At 46.0% G+C, this 14,415-nt stretch overlaps 1 long non-coding RNA gene across 1 annotated transcript in view; it reads left to right on the forward strand.

Moving 5' to 3' along the window:
- Positions 1-6,337, forward strand: part of LOC110349598 (uncharacterized) — a 30,484-nt gene extending 24,147 nt beyond the window's left edge. The window contains exon 3 of the long non-coding RNA XR_015440257.1: positions 6,185-6,337. This is a non-coding gene — a long non-coding RNA (uncharacterized LOC110349598). The remainder of the gene's footprint in view (positions 1-6,184) is intronic.
- The last annotated feature ends 8,078 nt before the right edge of the window (positions 6,338-14,415 follow it).

Here is a 14,415-nt window from a genome sequence, read left to right on the forward strand (position 1 = left end):
CCGAGGCACAGGTAGGCTGGGACATTTGCTGAAGGGAACCTTGTGGATGGAGGTGGAGTGAGAACTGGTGCCCAGCCCAGCTGGCTCTGGAGCCCATGTTCTTTGCTCTGGAGTAGATGAGGCGGTGACTCTCTGTTTCAATCCTTCAGGCCCTTCTCCTTCCCAGATCTCCCTGGCAGGCACAGAGTGCTGAAATGGGAGTCAAGTGCCCTGAGGGCTTCTTTCAGCTTGCTGTAGGGATGAGGACAAATCCTTGCCCTTTCTGGCCTCAGTTTCCCCATCTGCCTACTGCAGATGCAGGACTGAGCTCCAGGTCCCCTGCAGCCCCTTCCAGTTGGCACCTATCTGGCTTGGGGTTACTCCTGCATGTGGGGTTGTGCTGGGGTCCACCTGTTCCCTGCAATGCTTGAGTGGGGGAGGACGGGAGGGGGAGACGAAGCCAGAAGGTCTCTGTGTGTCTTGTAGTGGAGATTGAACCTAGGGCCTTGCACATGCTAAGCATATACTTTGCCACTGAGCTATAGTCTCAGTTGGTTCCTGTGCATCTGCAAGCTCTTCTGCAGCTGGTGGCTGTCACCTCTTTGTGCTCTGCTGAGAGGGGCAGCAGTGGCCGACCAGGCCCTGGTCAGAGACAATAGCCAAACCCGGTCACTCACCCACAGTCCTCTAGTTCTCTTGGATGGGGGCCAGCAGGCAGAGAACCTGCTGGATCCAGTTCCCACCAACCTACCAAGTTCTTCTTCCTCTGCAAGCCACACCTGCATGGCCCTTCTTTTGACCCAGTGGGTTTTACTAAGTGCCTACCATGTGCCAGGCACCATGCCAGTGTAGGAAGATGGGGACAGATAAAGCTTGATCCCTTTCTTTTTTTTGGTACCAGGGATCAAACTCGGGACCTTGCACTTGTGAGGCAGGCACTGGAACCACTGAGCGAAATCCCAGGCCCCTGATCCCTTTCTTGACATGCTTGCAGCCTGTTGGGGATGGGGTTAGCCAACCCCTCAGTCCTCAACAACCATGCTTTGAGGGAAGGGCCTCAGGGCCTAGAGGAAAAGCTGAGATTTGTGAGATGGCAGCTGTGGGCTACATTAGGTTCATGCCTGAGTAGCTGAAAGCCCTAAGAGTAAGACAGTTATTTCTCTTACAAGCCCAGGGCTTGTAGAAGATCTCGGTCACCATCAGGGGCTGGCCTCCTCCGTTGTGGTGTCTAGCCATGGTTTTCTATTACTCATTTTTGGCTTCATAGTCCAAAATGGCTTTTCCAGCTCCAATCATTGTGCCCACAGTCCAGTGAGGAGTAAGGAGAAAAGGGGAGCGAGATGGGCATGCCCTTCCCTTTTTAAGGACACTTTTGTGTGTGCACACACTTCTGGTTGCTTACCCTTGGCCTGACTAGGTCACATGACTTTGCCGAGTTGCCTTTATTGTGGGTAGCATGGGCCTGGCTACAGCTCAGCAGTTCTGTTACTAAAGAATGAGAGGAGAAGAGTTGGGGTCTGTGCCCTAGGGAATTAGCTGGGGGAAGAAGGGATGATAAAATGGAGGAGGCCAGGGAGAGGCCTCTCGTGGGTGAAGGCCCTCAGGCAGACAGTGCAGTGAGAATGACTCAGTGACCCTCCACTCCAGGGAGGAGTAGACTTGGTGACCAGGGCAAGTTGTAGGGTTTGAGAGCCATCCATATAGAACTCACGGAGCCAAGTCTGGGCTGGAGGTCTGGGCCGAGGGTGGTAGGCACATTGGTGGCAGTGGCACCCACCATGGGAGGGAATAAGAGGACCCAAAAGCAGTGTAGAGAAGAGAATGTGCGGAGCACAATCCCAAGGACTCCAGGAAGATGTCCACACTCGTTTGGTGGCCTCTTGGCCTCTGTTTCCTTTTGGGGCACTGCCTCTCCGCCATCTTGTGGGGTGAAAGTCACCTGATCTGCTTCCCATGTCAGAGTTGGAAGGATCCCTAGAGTCATTCCACTAGGATGTCCTTTTCGCCTCTGTGGGACAACCAAGGGACAGCAGGGACCTGAGCACAAAAGGCCAGAGTCACCTGTGACTGGGCATCTTGTGCTCCTGACTCTGGGCCAGAAGGGCCTTTGGAGTCCAGTAAGTCACTTCCACCCTAGGGCCAGGAGAGGCGCTCCAGCCTCCAGTTCAGTTGATCTTCTGAGCAACAACCTCAATATTTTCCAAGTAAATTCCTCCTTCCTTCCCCTTCCTCTTTTTTTTTTTTTTTTTGGTACCAGGGATAGAACTCAGGACCTTGCATTTGGGAGGCAGGCGTCGGAACCACTGAGCTAAATCCCTGGCCCTCCTCTTTTTTCTTATAAATGCCAGGGCTGGTTTGTTACTCATAAGCTAGGGGAGCCAACAGAGGAAAATGAGACAACAGAACTTCAGAGGAGCAGGAGGAAAACTAGGAGAGGCGTTTTCACAAAAATAAGCCAAAGAGTGTATCTGGCAGGAAGGAGTAACCAGTGGTGTCAATTTTTATTTTAAAAATGCCCAGTATGACTCTATAAGCACAGAAGAGGCTGGAAGGAGACCCAGGCATTCACAGGGATACAAATGGGGGACTTGTTAGAACTTTGTTTCAAAGGACGGGAGCCCAGCTCAAGCTTGCTTGACAAGAGCGGCAACAGAAGAGTAATTTATTGGCCTTTGTCATGGAAGCATCTGGATGGGCCTGTTGATGGCACAGCTGGGGTCCTGTCATCTGGATTGGTCTCTATATAGGCCTCTGTGTGGGCTTCCTTCTTGGGGATGGTGTGTCCAGCAGCTCCATCCACACAGATCTGCTCAGTGGCTCCAGAATGGAAAGTCCTCCCTTTTCCTAGTGGCTCCAGAAAAGTCCCAGGCTGGCTCGATTGGCCTTCGTTGGTCACATGTCCCTCCAGAGCCAATCACTGTGGCCAGGACGTTTTGTGCTCAAGGGCCTTGGTTTAAGTCACATGACTGCCTCTGGAGAGGTGGAGGTGGAGTCATCTCCATCCAAGCCATTTTTTTGTTTGTTTTTTTTTGTTTTTTTTGAGACAGGGTCTCTCTATGTAGTTCAGGCTGGCCTCAAACTCATGGCATTCCTCCTGCATCAGTCTCCCATGTTAGGATTACAGGCAGGTGCCACCATGCCTAGCAATCTAAGCCACTCTTACTAAGGATTCGGGGCTGCTTTAAGAAAATTAGGACACAAAGGAAATCATCAAGAGGAGATGGATCCTGGCCATGAAAGCCAAATCTGAAAGCTGGCTTGCCAGGGGACAAGGCACAATGACTGTCCAGATGTGGATCACAGGCCCACTCCTGGTGGCATGGACAAGCCCCACTGAGCCATCCTTCCCTCAAGCAATGGGCTCAGGGCAGACAAAAGTGTACTTGAACACTGTAGGTGGCATTGATTGCAGGCAGAAGTCAGACTGGATTGAAATCTGGGTTTTGTCATTTACTTTTTTTTTTTTTTTTTTAATTTCTGAGCCTCAGTTTCTCAACTGAGCAAATCTGGGAATAGTGCTTACTTCTTAGAATTCTTATGAGAACTAAATGGAATAATCTACATAAAGGGGTTGGATCTGTTCCTGGAAAAAGTCAACCAATGCTTGTCACTATTATAGTGGTCTGGAAATTTCTCCTGGGAGACAGTGCTGTTGATAAGGGACCCATCAGTCCACCATTAAGCGTCAGCTGTGGACTTTTTTTTTTGGTACCGGAAATCGAACTCAGGATCTTGGGCTTGCGAAGCTGGTGGTGGCACCACTGAGTTAAATCTCGGGCCAGGGACCCATCAGTCCCACCCTGTCAGGGCGTCTCCCCAGCACTAGCCCCAGACCCACCAATGTGTTGCCAGATTCCAAGTGAGGGGTAGAGGGCAGAGTGGGGACCTGAGCGGAGTGTGGTCTCGACTCCTGATGGGTCCAGGCCATGGGGAAGATGCTGGAAGGCCAGGGACCAAGAAGAGGCCAAGAATCAGGGGAGGGGTGATTTTGGCCAGAGCCAGCAGGGGTCAGTGCAGATCTAAGTAACATCAGGGAGGTGACAGGGCCACCCACGGGCCCTCTTCCATCACCACCTGCCTTCAGAACCAGGATGCATGACTTACACCAGATCTGGCAGGGCACATGGAGTTTGAGCTACAGTGGTGGCTGCCTAGGGCACCTGCCCCATGTGCCTCCATGGAGGCTGTCCATGTAGGGTGGACACTGAGGCCCCCTCCACTGGGACCTGTGTTCCCACAGTGCCTGGAAGTGTTCCCCATTGAGAGCCCTAAGGACAAAGGTGTCCCCATGTTGCTCATCCTCTCTGAGTGTTGGGTCACAGTTTTGCATATTGGAGGCTTGTGAAGGAAACCACACTGCATTGTTCTACCCAGGTGTCCTGGGCTTAGTTGGGCCGCTTTGCTGCCTCACACTTAGGGAAGCACTGGGTTAAGGCATTGTCCCTGTCAGGGTAGGGGTGGGGGTTGTGTACAAGCACCCCTCCCCCATCTAGTGCAAAGCAGTTCTGCAGCACACTCAGAAAAGGGGAGAAAAAGTGTAAAGAAGAAAATCACCTCCCACGTCTGACTCCTTAGTTTCAAAAGAGCTCTGGCCAGAGTCTTCCATCTTCCTCAACAGGGGGTAACCATGAGGCTCCACTCAAGGAGCACCCACTTCTACATGAGGATGCCCCATCCCAAAGGGCTCTTTCCAAGCTGATTCTCACTGCCTTTCTCAATGACATTCTAGGGAAAGTGGGGTGCAGCAGCAGGGAGGGAGGAAAGAGGGTGTTAGATCATCAGGGTGGAAATGATCTTCCTTTCTAGGGGGGACAGAGGTGCAGAGAGGGAATTTGGCTCACTGGGGTTTTGCGGGGAGCCCGTAGAAAGCTGCACACCTGGCTCTTGGCCAGCCTTCCCCTCCAGGTGCCAGGAGGTGGGAGAGGTGCCTGTGCCCCTGGTGAAGTTTCAGTGTCCTCTGTGGGACCACAGGGGCCCCCGGGTGTGTGGTTGTGTAGGTTGTATAACCAGCTGGGGTGTGTGTGTGCTGAGCAACAGGGAAGTCGTGGTCCCGTGAGCTGGGGTGTGGGTGCCTGGCTGAGCCCCAAGCCACAAGGAGTATTTGGCTTGTGGCCGTTGAGGCCAGGCGTGGGGGTCATGGGGCCGTCTACCTCAGGGCCTGTCTGTCCCTGGTTGCCCACATCCTGGTCCTGGTGGGCACAGGGCTGGGAAGGGGCGGCCTGGCCAGGTTCTGCTGGAGACCAGGGGTGCAGAGACTTCCTGTTTGCCAGGCTGCCTGTGAGGTAGAGTGGAGGCTGCTTCCTCCCAGGTCCCATGCCTTCCATCTCTTCCTGGCTGTACCCTTCCCGGCCAACAGTCCAGGCTCTCTCCCAGGCTCAGGTCATTCTGCACCCCAGCAATGCCAGCCCCCTGCTCTGCCTGCCTGTGCAACAGGCTTTCTGGGACCCCCCCCATCTGGTGAGGAGGAGAGGATGGTGGGAGGACGTGAAGGGCAGCTGCTTTGCTGCCAGCCCAGATTCTAACCATCTGGCTGCTGCCATTTCTGGACTGAGTGACCCAGAATGACCTGTGTCCTCCCTCACCAATGTAGGCTCATCTGAAAGATGGGGGCATTGATGGCCACCCCGCAGAGTTGTGGGAAGGTTTGTGTGTGTTCAGGGACCCCAAATTCCAGATCTAGGAAGGAACCTTATACATAGGAGCTGTCCTTCATTCTGTCTCCCAGCCACAGCATTTCCATCTGTAGGGGGGGTCAGTGTGCACTTTGGAGAGCCCAGAACCCTGAGAGGAAGTGGCCAGGGAGAGTGGGCACTCTGCTACCTGGGAAGGTGGCTCAGTGGCCATCGGTGTCCTGTCCCAAGGGAAGAGAGGCTGGGTGTCTCTGGCCCCCTTCTGTCTGCCCCGTTCCTCGGAGAGGCAGCATCCTTGGGGATGGCTGGCAGGAACTGGGATGAAGGGCTAGGTGGAGGGAGGAGGGCATTTCTACCTAGTCTCCCCTGCTTCTTTCCTGCTGGGCTACCTGTCACCCTGGCCTCTTCCTCGGTGCTCCCAGGATGCCATGGGTCTGTATTGCTGTACCCTGCACCTGGTGTTTTGATGATCTGTTTATGTGTCTATTTAAAATTAATAATAACTGTGACACACCCATGGTGCTCATGGGGTGCCAGGTTTCACCTGTATTAACTCCTTTCCTCTCCCTGCACAGGTAGACATGATTGTTACCTGGGAACAAATGGAAGCCTAGAGAAGAGAGGCACCAAGTACAAGTTCACGTGGTATGGGTGTCCAACATCAGTCCCTGTCCCGTTCCCGCTTTATTCTCCTCAGAGCCTGCATCATAAATACAGTGATCGACCGATGTGCTTGCCTGCTTGCTTCTGGCTCACAGGTAGCCCAAGACTCTGCCCCAGGCGCAGCAAATTGCACAAGGACAGGAACTTCATCTCTTGGTCATGTTCCTGAGGCCTTGGTGAGCACCTCAGAGATGCTTGAAAAAATGTTTGTGGAAGGAATGAGCTGCTGGGGGCAGGGAAGAGGACTCTTTAGGAGTCTGCTCTGTGAGTGCTCATTGGTTAGCCCTACTGTGCCCAGCTTGGGCTCTGGCCTTGCCATGGGGCTCAGTAAATAAATGGCTGTTGAATGAATGAATGGATGGATGGATGGGTGGATGAATGAATACGACAAAAAGCATGGAGGTAGGCCAACCAGGCAGGGAATGCATTCTCAAGCCTCAGTACTTATCCCACGAGCCAGGGTCTGAGAAGGAAGGAGGGAGGACCAAGTTCTGGGCCTTCCCCTTTGCTTCTTTCTGGGTCAACCATGCACATACTAATGATCCTCAGAAGAAAGAATTAGGGCTAATATGTATGTATATATTTTTGGTGCCAGGGATCAAACTTAGGTCCTTGTGCTTGAGCAGCAGGCGGTAAACCACTGAGGTAAATCCCCAGCCAGGGTTAATATTTACAGAGCACTTACTATGTGCCAGTTTTTGTGCAAACCCTTTACATACATTAAGTCACTTCACCTTTTCAGCCATCTGTGAAGTCGTTGCGGTATTTTACTGATGGTCTAGGAGAAGAAATTGAAGCATAGAGAGATTATGCCAATTGCCCAAGGTCATACAATTCTGTCCTTGCTCAGGATGTGCTGAGATGGCAGCAGTGCCTCCCCTGTGCCTAGGAGTGTGCCCTGGGTTTGGGTCTCTTGCTGGATGGATCCTCTGTCCAGGCCTTGGTGTGTTTGTTTGTAGAATGGGAACGTGAATTTTGATGTGCTCGGAGGCAGAAATAGAGCAGTCAGTAAGCTGTAAAGGGCTGCAGGGACTTTTTTTTTTAAATGAGGTTTTCCTTCTCATCATCATGAATCAGCATCATCTTCATCGTGATCACAGTGACACTCTCTAGACCTGGCTTCCTGCCTTTAACATGTCCAGGCTGGGACACAGTCTCGGAGACCCCAGTGAGATAGACTGGCCCACTTCCCACCTGGGAAGAACTGCGTCTAGGTTGGTCTCCACTTACCTCTTCCATTTTCTCTTCTCTGGATAATTGCCCCAGCCTCCCCCTTGCCTGCCAGCCTCTGGGCTTCTCCTCTCCCCCATTAACCACTTTGCTTAATATGTAAATCAGAACTTCTTACTCTCCTGCCCTGGAGACATGCACTGCCCTCAAAATCTTTTTATGAAAAGGAGGGGCTTGGTAATTGGGCCCCTAGAAATACCTATTTTCCAGCCACCCCAAGGCCCTTGGGCAGCAGCTGTGATGGCAGGGCTATAACAGGGCGTGGCTTCTGTGCCTCTTTGCCTCTGCCTCTGGTTCCCTCAGCTAGCAGGGGCCTCCCGATTCTCTCCACAGTGAACATCTGCTCATTCATTGGACTTCGCAGTACAAAAATGGCGTGATTACTTTTCTGGGTTATAAAAGTGATGCATACTCACTGTAGATAATTCAAACAATGCAGAATCCACAAGCGAAAAAACCAAGGAAATGTTTGCTCTCCCCATAGTTTCAACAGCTGGAGAAAACCACTGTTAAAACACCATGATTATAATCACGAATGTTTTTCTATGCGCATATACACATGTATCTTTAAATATGTATAAATACACACATATTTACAAAAATGAGGTCATTCATGCTATTTGGTAACCTACATTTTTCTCCCCTAAATGAAATATTTGGAGATTTTCCCCCTGTGAATTAAGCAGTTTTGCATAGTCATTCGTTGTTTTTCAAAACTCAATTCTGAGGCTAGGGGTGCAGCTCAGTGATAGTGCTTGCTTAGCACACTTCGTTTTCTGGGTTTGATCCCCAGCATTGTAACACTGTCTCCCTAATCAGATTTAAGAACACTTAATTCCAAGATAGGCTTGATGGCATATGCCTGTAATCTCAGCATTCTGGGAGGCTGAAGCAGGAGGGTTTCAAGCCCAGGCTGGGCAACTTAACAACTTAACAAGACTCTGTCTCATAGTAATAACAACAACAACAACAACAACAACAACAACAACAATAATAATGATAATAAAGGCTGGGGATGTAGCAAAGGCCCTGGGTTCAATCCCCAGGACTACAAAACAAAACAAAACCAAAACTCAAAACAAACACAAAGAAGCAACCCCCCAAACCACTCAATTCTAATTCTAGTGTTTACTGTCCTGGAGACTCTCCTGCCGCCCTGCCTTTTCCCCAGCTTCCACCACAGTGCCCTCCCTGGGGATTCACCCAGACTCATTCTACGTTGAAGCTTTTTCTTTGAAAACTTTCTCACTTATAAGGTCAGTATTTGTGTTTAAAGGCAAAGGTATAAAACAACGTTATAAATCATGTTAATGGGCATGCAATATAAATGTAATCTCAGTAACCTGTAATAGTAACAGAATAAAGGGGCGGGGAGAGATGGATATGTAAAGGAGCAGTGTTTTTTTTTTTTTTTCTTTTTTTTGGTACCGGGGATCAAACTCAGGTCCTTGCACTTCTGAGGCAGGCGGCAGAGCCATGAGCTAAATCCCCGGCCCCAAGGAGCAGTGTTTTTTATATTATTGAAACTAAATTGGAGTTATTAAAAGAGGGTTCTTACAAATGTAAAGTGATAATTGTAATTCTAAGGTAAGCACTAAAGAAAAGAAAAGTAAAAAATATACAAAAAAGGGCCGGGGATTAAGCTCAGTGGTTCCACTGCCTGCCTCGCAAGCACAAGGATCTGAGTTCGATCCCCAGTACCAAAAAAAAATATATATATATATATATACACATATATATATACACATATATATGTGTATATATTACATATATATGTGTATATATATATACAAAAAAAAGGAAAGAAGTGAATTGAAATGGTACTCTAGCATAAAATCAAAGTAAATTAAAAAGGGATATAGTGGAGGGATTGGGGAAAAACATAAGAATACATAAAAACAACTAAATAGCAGTAAACCATTCTTTGTTAATAGTCCTATTAAACATAAATAAATTAAAATCTCCTATTGTAGGAAGAGATTGGCAGATTGCATTGAAAATGATAAGCTGTCTTTGAGATATTGATTTTAGCTATAAATTGTAGGGGGATTTAAAATGATGGGAAAAGGTATGTGACACAAACAGTAATCAAAAAGAGAGTTGGCAGGCATGGTTGTGCACACCTGTAATCCCAGCACAGGGATTACAGGAGGCTGAGGCAGGAGGCAGGAGGATCACTGTGAGTTTGAGGCCAGCTTGGGTTACATAGTGAGTTTAAGGGCAGCTTGAACTATGTAGTGAGATGCTGTCTCATATCTTATTGAGGATTTTTGCATCTATGTTCATTAGGGGAAGTTAGCCTGTAGTTCTCTTTTTTTTTTGGTACCAGGGATTGAACTTGGGTCTTTGTGCTTGCGAGGCAGGCAGCGGAACCACTGAGATAAATCCCTGGCCTTGTAGTTCTCTTTTTTGGTTGGATCCTTCTCTGGTTTTGATATCAGGGTAATGCTTACTTACAGGTATGAATTTGGGAATATTGCTTCCCTTTCTTTTTTTTGTTTTGTTTTTGTTTTTGTTTTGGTACCAGGGATGGAACTTGGGTCCTTGTGCTTGCTCAGCAGGCAGCAAAACCACTGAGCTAAATCCCTGGCCCCTTGCTTCCCTTTCAATTTCATTGAAGAGGGCTGGGGATTTAACTCAGTGACACTGCGCCTTCCTCGAAAGTGCAAGGTCCTGAGTTCGATCTCCAGTACCAAAAAAATAAACAAACAATTTCATTGAAGGAGTTTGAAAAGTAGTGGCATTAGGTCGTCTCTAAACTTTTTGTAGAATTCAGCAGTGAATCTATCAGGGCCTGTGCTTTTTTTTGTTTGTAGGGTTTTTTTTTTTGGTACTGGGGATCGAACTCAAGACCTTGTGCTTTCGAGGCAGGTGGCAGAACCACTGAGATAAATCCCCAGCCGGTAGGGTTTTAATTACATCAATTTCATTGACTGATACTGATTTATTTAGAATTTTTATATCTTCTTGATTCAGCTTTGATAATTCATATATATATATATATATATATATATCTATATCTATGTATATATATATCTAGGGAATCTGTCCGTTTCTTCAGTTTTCCATCTTATTAGAATACAGGTCCTCAGGGTAGGTATTGATGATCTTCTGGATTGCTGCAAGATCTGTTGTGATTTTATCCTTTTCATTCCTAATCGCATGGATTTGAGTCTTTCCTTTTTTGATAAGGTTGACTAAGGGTTTGTCAATTTTATTTAATCTTTCAAAGAACCAACTCTTCAATTCATTGATTCTTTGTATTGTTTTCTGTTGAGAGCTATTCTATATAATTTTGTGGAAAATAATTTCATAATTAAATTATGATTAGGGCTGTCTGAGACCTAATGTCTCCTTGCCTGAAAGCCAGCTATGGTATGCAGAAACATAACTCTGTGTACCTCTGGTCACAAGTTGAGGCCTCAATGGTCCCATTATGCTGTGATGCTCAAGGGCAAGATTACATCAGCTGAAGACATCTGATTTCTTGAGAAACAGGTAATAATAAAGAACGAGAAAGATTTCACATGGGGGAAGGACAAATTCCTTACTAGCCTGCAATCTCATCCCATCTGCATTGTAAGAATGCTTTGCCTATCTCACCATCCTCATCAACATAAGACCCTCATGGACCTAAGATTCTCATCAACCTAAAGATTCTCATCAACATAGGATTACCGTTGCCCTCTGAGTCACTCATACTCCCTCTGATTATTGCGTGCACCCAATAAATAGTGGCTAGCTTGGAGTATCTTTGTTTTTGCCTACTCTGGCATTAATCTCCCAGCCCCCCATGTACTTCAAAATTGTGCCTCTTTTTCTTTCTTTAGCCCTTGCTGTACCCCTCTCTAGGCAGATTGGAGGATCGATCAGCCTCCAATAGTTTTCTTAGTCTCTATTGCATTAATTTCTGCTCTGATTTTCTTTATAATTTCCTCCCTTGTATGAGCTTTGGGCTTGACTTGGTTTTCTTTTTCTAGAAGCTGGAGGTTCAACATTAGGCTGTTTATTTGAGTGTGCTCTGTTTGTCTGATATGGGAATTCACTGCTATAAATTTCCCTTGTGGGATTACTTTCATTGTGTCCCGTAAGTTCCAGTATGTTGAATTGGCATTATTGTTTAATTGTAGAAATTGTCTAATTTCTTCTTTAATTTCATCTGTGACCCAATGGTTGTTCAGGAGGGTGTTATTTTATTTCCATGTATTTATGAAGTTCTTGTGATTTCTTTTGCCATTGACTTCCAATTTCATTGCACTATGGTCTGATAATATGCATGAGATTTCAATTCCTTTGCACTTACTTAAGCATGTTCTGTGAGCTAGTATGTGGTCTGTTTTGGAGAACATCCCATGTGCAGTGTAGAAGAATGTGGATTCTGATGTTGTGTGGTGGAACACTCTGTAGACATCTACTAACTCCATTTGTTCAACAGTTGGGTTCATGGGCCGGGGATTTAGCTCAGTGGTTTTGCCTCCTGCTGCGCAAGGGCAAGGACCTGAGTTCAATCCCCAGTACCAAAGAAAAAAAAAAAGTTGGGTTCAGTTCTGATATTTCCTTGTTGATTTTTTTTTTTGTTTAGTTGATCTATTTGTGACAGTAGGGTACTGGGATCCCCCATTACAATTGTATTAGTGCTTATTTGATTTTTCATGTCCATTAATATTTGTTTTATATGGTTATGTGCACTGGTATTTGGTGCATATATATTTATATATGATGTTTTTATATATTTTTATATATGTTCTCTCTTCCTCTTGAATTGTTCCCTTTACAGGATTTAGTGACCTTCTTTGTCTCTCTTAATCAGTCTTGGCTTGAAATCCACTTTGTCTGCAAATAGAATAGCTAACCCTGCTTTTTCATGGTTTCTTCTCACATGGAATATTGTTTTCCATCCTCTGACTTTCAGTGTATGAATTTCTTTCTTTTTTTGGGTACCGGGGATTGAACTCGGGACCTTGTGGCTGCGAGACAGGCGGCGGAACCACTGAGCTAAATCCCCGGCCCCTATGAATTTCTTTTTGAATTCAATGTTTCTTGTATGCAGCATATGGTGGGATCTTGCTTCTTGATCCATTCTGCCGCTCTGTTTCTTTTGATTGGTGAATTGAGACCATTTATATTGATGGTTATAACTAATATATATTGACTTATCCTTATCATGTCATTTTCCTGTTGTTGGTTCCCTTTCTTCCCCTCTGTTTAATTGCTTGCTTTGCCTGGTAGAGTCATTCTGCTGGGGCTCATGGAGTTGTAGCCTCATTATCTCTTTTTAGAGTGTGCTTCAGAACATTTTGGAGTGCTGGTTTAGTGATCATAAATTTCTTCGGGAGTTCTTTGTCATGGAAGTATCTATTTCTCCATCAATTTTGCAAGATAGTTTTGTGGAGTATATCAATCTGGATTGGAGGTTGTTTTCTTCTAGGCTTGAAATACTTCACTCCAAGTTTTCCTTGATTTGAGAGTTTGTGTTGAGAAGTCTGCTGTGATTCTGATGGGCTTTCATTTATAGATGATGTTATGGCTTATGTTTAGATATCCCCCTTAAAGCCTCATGGAAATTTTGAGGTGGCTGAATCTAGAGTGTATGATGCTGGGATTAAGGGCATGTGATTACTAAACCACTACACGTGAATGATTGGTTTGGCACTGCCCTAATCCTGGTAGTCTGAATAAGATAAAAGGGGCAGAAAGAGGCCATCAAGGCCCTTTGGTGCTTTGCTACCATCTGTCCACCATGAACTGTTGCCTCTCTGCCACCCTGCTTTGGAGCCAGCCAATTATGGACTGAAACCTCTATGAACTGTAAGCTAAATAAACCTTTCCTCCTTTAACTTTAGGTGTCAGGTATTTTGTCTCAGCAATGAGAGAAAAGTAACTAAAACAGGTGACTTGTTTCTTTTCTCTTACAGCTTTTAATATTCTGTTCTTGTATTGAATTTCTGGAATCTTGACTATTATGTGTCATGGTGTAGATGATTTTTTTTATCATGGCTAATTGGAGTGCTATATGTCTCATTTATCTGTATGTTGAATTACTTTTCCCTGCTTGGGAAGTTTTCTGCCATTATTTCTGTGAACAGTTTTGTTTTTTTTTTTGGTACAGGGGATCGAACTTCGGTCCTTACGCTTGTGCAGCAGGCAGCAAAACCACTGAGCTAAATCCCTGGCCCTGTGAACAGTTTTTTTAAAATGTAATTTGCACTATCTCCTGCTTTTTCATTAACTCTGATCAATCTTATGTTATTCTTCTTTGCATCATCTAGCAGTTGTTGGATTGATTTTTTTTTTTGTGGTACCTTATGATTTTTAATTAATCTTTCTTTTCATGGTCGCTAACTGCTCTCTTCTTTTCTGTATCTGGTATTCTGTCCTCATATTGGCTCATTCTGCTGTGTATATTTTTAATGGAATTTTTAATCTTCTAGATATCTGTTTGAATCTATTTCATGGATTCCATTTTTTTCCTATGTTGGGTGTTCATGGATTCTATAATTTTCCTAAGCTCCTCTAATTTTTTGTCAGTATCTGCTCTAGAGTCACTAACCATGCCTTTCATTATGGTCACCATCTCTGTAGTTGGTTTATAGAGACTCATTCATCTGTTTTGTTACCTCTGCTGCTACCACTTCAGAGAGTCCAGGTGGGTGAGTTTCAAATCATTCTACCTCATTGCCCCCTGGGTTTGCCTTTGGTGAGCTGGAAGTTTGGGATTGCATCTTGCTTAAGTGTCTTCTCGTTTTCTATTTTTTTAAAGTTTACTTCCTGGGTTGATGCTTGTAAATTGCTTATGGCAAGTAGTGTTATTGCTAACATTTAGAACCCTTAGGAAATGACTACTTTTCAGAGATGTCTTCCAGGTGTAGCTGGCTTTTGGGTTTTGAATCTGTTGCGGGATCCTACCTCTTCA

This window comes from Heterocephalus glaber, unplaced genomic scaffold (genome assembly GCF_053883595.1).
Source record: "Heterocephalus glaber isolate CG9 unplaced genomic scaffold, H.glaber_assembly_v1.0 deba00001497, whole genome shotgun sequence".
NCBI lineage: Eukaryota > Metazoa > Chordata > Mammalia > Rodentia > Bathyergidae > Heterocephalus > Heterocephalus glaber.